The following is a 9,076-nucleotide window of genomic DNA, read 5'->3' as shown; positions in this document are numbered from 1 at the left end:
TGTGTGTGTGTGTGTGTATGTGTGTGTGTGTGTGTGTGTGTGTGTGTGTGTGTGTGTGTGTGACGGAATTTCGCTCTTGTTGCCCAGGCTGGAGTACAATGGCGAGATCTCGGCTCACGGCAACCTCCACCTCCTGAGTTCGTTTTCCTGCCTCAGCCTCTCAAGTAGCTGGGATTACAGGTACGCGCCACCACGCCAGGCTATTTTTGTATTTTTAGTGGAGATGAGGTTTCTCTATGTTGGTCAGGCTGGTCTTGAACTCCTGACTGCAGGTGATCCACCTACCTCGGCCTCCCAAAGTGTTGGGATTACAGATGTGAGCCACTGTACCCAGCCCTGTCTTAGTTTTATATTGCCATTTTATGTGACAGAGCATTGATCCTCCTTGAATCATGGTGGAAAATTAATCTTAACTTTAAATGGCAATGTATTAGTGTTGGGGTGGGAAAATCGCCTCTGATGTGGTTGTTATTAAGATTGCTGTTTAAACTCTATACAATAAAACCCCATTAGTAATATGTTCATCCTTGGGAGATCAGCTGAATTGTTTCTCACACCTCAGTGGGTATGTTCCATCCAAGTCATGGAAAATAATGAGACTGATTTGCACTTCCTGTGCAGGTCTCTCTCTGCATCCAAGTCCTTTACAAACATATGAATCATAATAAGAATGGGAACAACAGATGCTCAGAAGGTTTGACAGAGCAGGTGGCATGCAACATTTTAAAGGCTGAATTGGGTTTCTCTTAACATGTTAGCAGTGTCCCATCAGAGTCCAGGAGACAGGATGTCCTCACTGTATGATCCAGCAACTAGAGCTTGGTGTTATCTGATGTTAAAGTGAGTATTTATTAATGGCTTATGATAGTATTAAGCACTCTATTTTTTATACTTACAATTCCTTGCACACTACCACATTCTAGAGCCTTTTCTAATTTTATAGCAACTTTTCCAGGTAAATATAATTATGCTCATTGTACAGATGACAAAACTAAGGATTGGAGAGAGAGAAAACCTTTCTCCAAAGAGAGGTTGCCAAAGTCTTAGAGATAGTAGTTGAAAGGGACAGGATTTAAATCCAGCTCATGCTTCTTTCATTTCACCACATGGCTCCCTGACTTGGATCCAATTATTACCAAGTTACTTTTTGAATATGAATTGGATTTTCATGTTGCTTTACAGTAGATGCTCAAGAATCCAAACCCTCTAATGGATTCTATCTTTGCAAACTAGGGCCATGTTCTTTACACAAATGCCTTCTTTATACTCCTGTGTTTGATTAGCATGGTCCAGTCTCCAGGATACTAACCTGATCTTAGCATGTTGACAAATGCATTTGGTGGTTTAAAAAACAGCTGACCAGACTCAGGAACGTGGAGACTTCCCCTAGTTACTCTCAACATGAGTGGAGCTGTCTCTCCTGGCTTTCCCTCAGTAATAGTGTGTCTTATGGTCATGCCTTTTCAAATTGCAATAAGCCCATACTCAGCAATGGTAAAGCAGTATTGTAATGATCTGCTTGGCTCCCTATACATTGGACCCTGGATCCCATCCTGTCCCTAGGCTGAAGCATTCTAAGGAGCCTGTGTTTAGGTTTCCATGGATTCTGTATCCGTGCAGCCTGACAATTGGTCCTTTTCTTATTTTGTATGATAGATTGATTAATGTTCACAGTTCCTCCCATCTGGTATGAATTCCACTTTGCAACACGACTTCGCTGCTCCTCTCAACCAGAGTTGAAGTCTATTTCTCCACACCCTTGAATTGGGCTGGCTTTGTTACTTGCTTTAACCAGTAGAATGTAGTGGTAATAAAATTATATGCATTACAGTCAAGGCTACAAGAGCCTTGTAGCTTTCACCTTTCATTTCTTGCACTGTTGCCCTGAGACCACCATATAAGGAAGCCTGCTGGAGGATAAGTCAGCAGAAGAGGACCAAGACAGTAATGCTCACAGCAATGCTAGCTTCTACATGTGTGTGGTTATCTTAGATCTTGTTGTCCAGCTGACCCTCCAGCTGCATACAACTGTGTAAGGGATTATAGAAAAAAGCCCTACCAACCCACAAAATCTTAAAAAATACTAAGTCATTGTTTTTAAGTTGCTAAGTTTTGTGATGGTTTGTTATGCTGCAAAGGCAGACACTATGTTCTCTAGTTCCAGTAATTCTGAGACTAAGTTTCCCAGGATGAAAATGAAAAGTTTGGATAGGATCATTTTCAAGGATGTTTCTATTGCTAATATACTAGGCATTAAAAATAATAGAACAAGAAAAAGAATGAGTAATACAGAGGCTATTTATAGGAGACAGTATAGTATGTAAAAATAATCATTTGGCTGGAGCAGAGACTTCAAGAATATGATCTAAATCTAGAAAAGTAATATAGAACAAAACTGAGGAAAGAGTTGTGTGCAAAGGTAGTGAATATTCATTTTAGTTGCTAACCTATGAAAAGACTGCAATGAAAATAAAAGTCGGACTGAGAAAATGAGCTTTCATGGACGTTGGTGAAAGAGTCCAACATGACTGATGAGTTGAGGGAGGAGACCAAGTTTTTTTTGAAATATACAATCCTCTTGGCCTCTTTCATGGTTTAGGATAGAGCTCAAACTGTACACTGGAGGATTCTGGGATACCTGAAGTTGTAGAGGCCAAAAAACTCCACCAAATCCCCCGAAGAGAAGTTTGGCCCACAAATCAGTAAGGCCAGCTGTTTTGTCCCATGGATATGTTAGCCACCATATAGACACCATCTGTGTATAATGAGGTAACACTCTAGTAAGGATTTTTAACTGCATTATTATTCTGCATGTTGTCTGGACTTGGTTGCAGTTATGATTTTTCATTTTTTCACAGAGCCATGGGAAATAAATGCTCCTAAGGCAGATCCAAGCCATAGGGTAAAGTAAAAATCAGTTATGAATGAAGTTTGCATTACATTTTAAGAGTAGTACAATATTGACCATTTTATGAAAGGAAAGCCTTAGAGCTTTCAAAGAGTAGATACTGAGAAGGAACTTTTCTCATAGGCCTCTACCAGCTTCCCATTTTAGATTTGCTTTCCATTCCCTTTGGAGGTGGAGTGCTAATCTTATTGGTCACATTTTATGACCCCGTTGAGACTGTATTTACTGGGTCCAGTGGATTTCTCTACATTAAAAATACCACTTACCTAGGTGTGACTCTCTTCTGTCTTCATATTTTATGCAATATTCATTGCAATATGGCCAGGCCACCCAATATTCTTTTCTTTTTTTCTCACCACTGTATACTTGGGAGTACTGATATCTTTAATTTTCTTTTCTTTTTTTCCCCAAATGGAAGGCTGGAGGTGGGATTCAACTTCAGAGACTCCCTCTAGGCCCCTGTACCCAAGCCAAGGGGTTCATGCTCAGTTTACCACAGAGTTTTATACTCGGAGTTAGGGTCTAAGCCCAGTGAACAGAGAAGTATGAATTGCTTTCTTTTGCCGTTAAGCAAAAGTTATGTGTGCTTGAGCAGACATAAATAGCTTCAGAACCTAGCAAAAAGCTGGTTAAGAGTAGGGGTTTCTTGTTGTCTAATGGTACCTAAATCTCTCTCTTCTAGTGGATATCAACTGTAATGGGGATTCTGCTTTCACACTTACTGAATGAATCCAAACCTTTAAAGATGGGAAATCTTAGACATGAAGTTTTAACTCAAGAATTAAGTAGTCCTAACACACAGATGCATCATCTTTTAATGAGGTCAGTGGTAATGATAGTTCCTGTCCACTGGGAATAGCTCAAGTCACAGTTGGCCAGAGGAGAGGAGACCAAACCACACATAGTAAATATTGCATGAAGACTGATGACTGATTTACTTTCCATTGTATCATTTAGGATGCTTTCTGTTGCAAGTAATTGAGAATCCCAACTCAAATGACTTAAAGAATAATGGCCACTTATATCTCATATAAAATAACTTTAGAGTTAAGCAAGGTCCAGGGTTGGCTCATCCAGTGGCTCGATAACATTATTAGGAACCCAGAGTCTTTTCATTTTCCTACTCTGCCATTCACAGTGCATATTGGCTTTTATTGTCAGCCTTGCCTCTGTATGTTTCCCAGCTTTCTGCAGCAGCTCCAAACAGAGACCAGTATCCAAAGCCAGAAGAGAAAGCAGCCTTTCCTCAGGGTGGTTCTGAAGAATAAGGGAAAACTCTTCTGGAAGTGTCTCTGCAGACCTTGTTTTCTGCCTTATGCCCAAGATTATGTTGAATGCTCTCTTCTAAACCACTTACTGGCAGGAGGAATGGAACTAACACAATTAGCTGAGACTAATCAAGTGTCATCCGCTGAGCACTAGGTGTGGCCACCTCTCCTGAAGTACTTGGCTGCCTGAGAGCCAACCTTAATTGAGCCTCTGGAAAGCAAGGGAGAAAGGAAGGAATGGAAAACCAAGGGTGTCTGCTGCAAATGACTTGTGGAGAATCTTTTCATGTGTTTAATTTTGTAGCATCTGTGTTGTCCAATCTTCCACATGTGCCAAATTGGAGGCAGGATTTGTTTTCCAACAGTGGTCACTTCCACCAAAGTTGGAGTTTTCCATGTTTCTGTTCTACAGCCTCAGGTCACATGGATTCCATGATTCTGTTCTACATACACAAGTCACATGAATTTTTGTTTCACAAAAAAACAAACAAAAACCCACTCTTCCCCCAACTCAAATTCCAGTGATATATGTGTCAGTCACTCGGTTAAATTTGGCAGTGCTAACCCTAGCCCAATTGTGAGGTAAGTCTCTGCTCTTTCTCTAACTTGGAAAGATCCTGTGTTAGTTTCCTATTGCTGCTGTAGCAAATTACCTAAAATAGTGGCTTAAAACCACATGTATTTATTATCATACAGTTGCAGAGGTCAGAAGTCTTGACATGAGTTTCATTGGGCTAAAATCAGGGTGTTGGTAGGGCTGCATTCCTTCTGGAGGCTCAAAGGAAATTGGTTTCTCTGTCTATTCCAGCTTCTAGAGGCTGTATTTCTTGGCTTGTGGCCATCTTCAAAGCTAGTAACATCAGACAGAGTCTTTCTTATGCTGCCATCTCTCTGGTACTCTTCTGCTTTCCTCTCCCACTGAGAACCCTTGTGATTACACTGCGCTCACTTAGATGATACAGGATAGTCTCTCATCTAAGGTCAGCTGATTGGCAACCTTATTTCCACCCACAACCTTAATTCTCCTTTGCCACAAACCTAACATTATCACAGGTTCTGGGGGATTAGATATGTAGACCTCTTTGGGAGGTCATTATTCTGCCTAATACCATTTTCACCCACCAGATGCCAAGGGCTGTCATGGCCATGTCTGTGGACTGACCATAACCTCTGGATTTGAATCTCAGCTTCTGCAATTACCTTTCTAATTACATAATACAAATATGTGTATCTTTACAAGTTAAATGACTTTTCTAAGATTTTGTTTTCTCATATATAAAATCAAATTAATATTTATCTCAAAGGTGGCTGTAATGTGGAAAATGCCTAATATAATGCCTAGCTCAGAATATATAGTCAATAAGACAGGATTATTGCTACCTCTTTCCTCTCTGAAAGCATATGAGTATTATGTAATCATTGCTTCCATTACTAGACATAGATTCCAATGCTAGCCTTCCTTTTTTTAAAAAAATCAACTTCTATTTTAGATCCATGGGGTACACATGCAGATTTGTTACATGGGTATATTGTGTGATGTTGAGGCTTGGGGTATGGATGATTCCATTGCTCAAGTGGTGAGCAAAGTATCTGATAGGTAGTTTTTCAGCCCTTGCCCCTCACCTTCCATCCCCCCTCTAGTCATCCCCAGTTTTATTGTTCTCATCTTTACGTCAATGTGTACCCAATGTTAGCTCCCACTTAATGAGAACATGCGGTATTTGGTTTTCTGTTCCTACATTAATTTATGTGGGATAATGGCCTCCAGCTGCATCCGTGTTCCTGCAAAGAAATTTATTTAATTCTTTTTAAGGGCTGTATACTATTCCGTGGTATATTTGTACCACATTTTCTTTATCCAATGCACCATTGATGGGCACCTAGGTTGATTCCGTCTTTCTTATTGTGAATGGTGTTGTAATGAACATACAAATACATGTTTCTTTTTGGTAGAATGATTTACAATTCTGGGGAGGGTATATGCTCAGTAATGAGATGGCTGGGTTGAATGGTGGTTCTGTTTTTGGTTCTTTGAGAAATCTCCAGCTGCTTTCCACAGTGGCTTAACTAATTCATATTCTCACCAACAGTGCATATGCATTCCCTCTTCTCTGCAGTTTCTCCAGCATCTGTTATTTTGTGGCTCTTTAACAAAGCCATTCTGACTGGTGTGAGATGGTATCTCATTATGGATTTGATTTGAATTTCTCTGAGGATCAGTGATGATAAAATTTTTTTAATATGTTTGCTGGTCATTTATATGTCCTTCTGAGAGGTGTCTGTTCATACTCTTTGCCCACTTTTTAATGGGATTTTTAATTTCTTATTTGTTTTTTGTTTATTTCTCTTGAAAGTGTGAACAGCTGAAAGGGTTGTTTTTTGCTTGTTGAATTAATTTCCTTATAGATTCTGGATATCAGACTTTTGTCAGAAGTATACTTTGTGAATATTTTCTCTTATTGTGTAGGTTGTCTGTTTATTCTGTAGATAGTTCCTTTTGCTCTGCAGAAGCTCTTTAGTTTGATTAGATCCTGATTTTTTGTTGCAATTGCTTTTGAGGTCTTAGGTCATAAATTCTTTGCCAAAGGTGATGTCCAGAATGATATTTCCTAGGTTCTCTTGAATTTTTATACTTTGAGGTCTTACATTTAAGCTTTAATCCATCTTGATTTTTTTTTGTATATGGTGAAATGTAGGGGTCCAATTTCTTTCTTTGTGTATGGCTAGCCAGTTATTCCAGCACCATTAATTGACAGGGAGTCCTTTCTCATTGCTTATTTTTGTTGACTTTGTTGAAGATTCGATGGTTGTAGGTGTGCAGCTGTATCTCTGGGTTTTCTGTTCTGTTCTATTGGTCTGTGTCTGTTTTTGTACTGGTGCCATGCTGTAGCGTTTTAGTTTGAAGTCAGGTAATGTGATGCCTCTGGCTTTGTTCTTTTTGCTTAGGATTGCTTTGGCTATTTGGACTCTTTTTGGTTCCATATACATTTTAGGATGTTGTTTTCTAATTCTGTGATAAATGGCACTGGTAGTTTGATAGGAATATCATTGAATATGCAGATTGCTTTGGGCAGTGTGACCATTTTAACTATAGTGAGTCTTCTAATTCATGAGCATGGAATATTTTTCCATTTGTTTGTCTCGTCTCTGATTTCTTCAAGTAGTGTTTTGTAGTTCTTGTAGAGATCATTCACCTCCTTGGTTAGATGCATTCCTAGGTATTTTATTTTGTGTGTGTGTGGTTATTGTAAATGGGATTGCATTCTTGATTTGGCTTTCAGCTTGAATGTTATTGGTGTATGGAAATACTACTAATTTTTGTATATTGACTTTGTATCCTGAAACTTTACTGAAGTCATTTATGAGTTCTGGGAGTCTTTGGGCAGGGACTATGGGGTTTTCCAGGTATACAACCATATTACCAGCAAAGAGATAATTTGACTTCTTCTTTTCATATTTGGATGCCTTTATTTCTTTTACTTGCCCAATTGCTTTGGCTAGAACTTTCAGTACTAGGAGTATTTTTGAATAGGAGTATAGAGAGAGACAGCATCCTCATCTTGTTCCTGTTCTTAAGGTGAGTGCTTCCAGCTTTTGCCCATTCAGTATGATGTTGACTGTGTGTTTGTCATAGATGGTTCTTGTTATTTTGAGGTACATTTTCTTGGATGCTTAGTTTGTTGAGGGTATTTATCATAAAGGAAGATTGGATTTTATTGAAAGCCTTTTCTGTATTGACTGAGATGATCATATGATTTCCATTTTTAATTCTGTTTGTGTGGTGAATTATATTTATTGATTTGCATGTTGAACCAACTTTGAACCTCAGGGATGAAACCTACTTGATTGTGGTAAATGGACTTTTTGATGTGCTGTTGAATTCAGTTTGCTATTATTTTGTCGAGAATTTTTGCATCTATATTCATCAGAGATACTGGCCCGTAGTCGTCTTTTCTTGTTGTATCTTTGCCAGATTTTGGTATTAGGGTGATGCTGGCTCCATAGAATGAGTTAGGTAGGTGTCCCTCCTCTTCAATGTTTTGGAATAGTTTCAGTAGAATTGTTACCAGCTCTTTGTACATCTGGTAGAAGTCATTTTGAATCCATCCAGTCCAGGGCTTCTTTTGATTGGTAGGTTTTTTACTATTGATTCAATTTTAGAACATGTTATTGGTGTGTTCAGGATTTTGATTTCATTCTGATTTAACTTTGGGAGGTTGTATGTTTCCTGGAATTTTTTGATTTCCTCTAGATTTTCTACTTTTTGTGCATAGAGCTGTTCATAATAGCCTCTGTGGATCTTTTGTTTTTCTTGGGATTGGTTATAATGCCACCTTTGTCATTTTTGATTATGCTTATTTGGATCTTCTCTCTTTTTTTCTTTGTTAATTTAGCCAGCATTCTATTGATCTTGTTTATCCTTTCAAAGGAACTAACTTTTGGTTCTATTGATCCTTTGTATGGATTTTTGGGTTATAGTTTTATTTGTCTCTGCTCTGATTTTTGTTCTTTTCTTTGCCTAACTTTGGGCTTTGTTGGTTGTTGGTTTGTTCTTGTTTTTCTAGCTTTCTGTTTAGGTGTGATGTTAGATCACTAATTTGAAATCTTTCCAACTTCTTGATGTAAGTGTTTAGTGGTATAAACTTTCCTCTTTATCCTGCTTTTGCTGTATCCTAGAGATTTTGGTATCTATTGTCTCTGTTTTCATTTATTTCAGATACATATTTTTAAATTTTTACCTTAATTTTGTATTTTAGTGAAAAGTCATTCAGGGGTAAATTGTTTAATTTGCATATGTGTGTTTTTCAGAGTTCTTTTTGTTATTGATTTCTATTTTCATTCCATTGTGTTCCAAGATAATGGTCTGTATGATTTTGATATTTTGGAATTTATTGAGACT

The sequence above is a fragment of the Colobus angolensis genome, unplaced genomic scaffold (genome assembly GCF_000951035.1).
Source record: "Colobus angolensis palliatus isolate OR3802 unplaced genomic scaffold, Cang.pa_1.0 Scaffold436, whole genome shotgun sequence".
Lineage (NCBI taxonomy): Eukaryota > Metazoa > Chordata > Mammalia > Primates > Cercopithecidae > Colobus > Colobus angolensis.
This window is presented reverse-complemented; position numbering follows the sequence as displayed.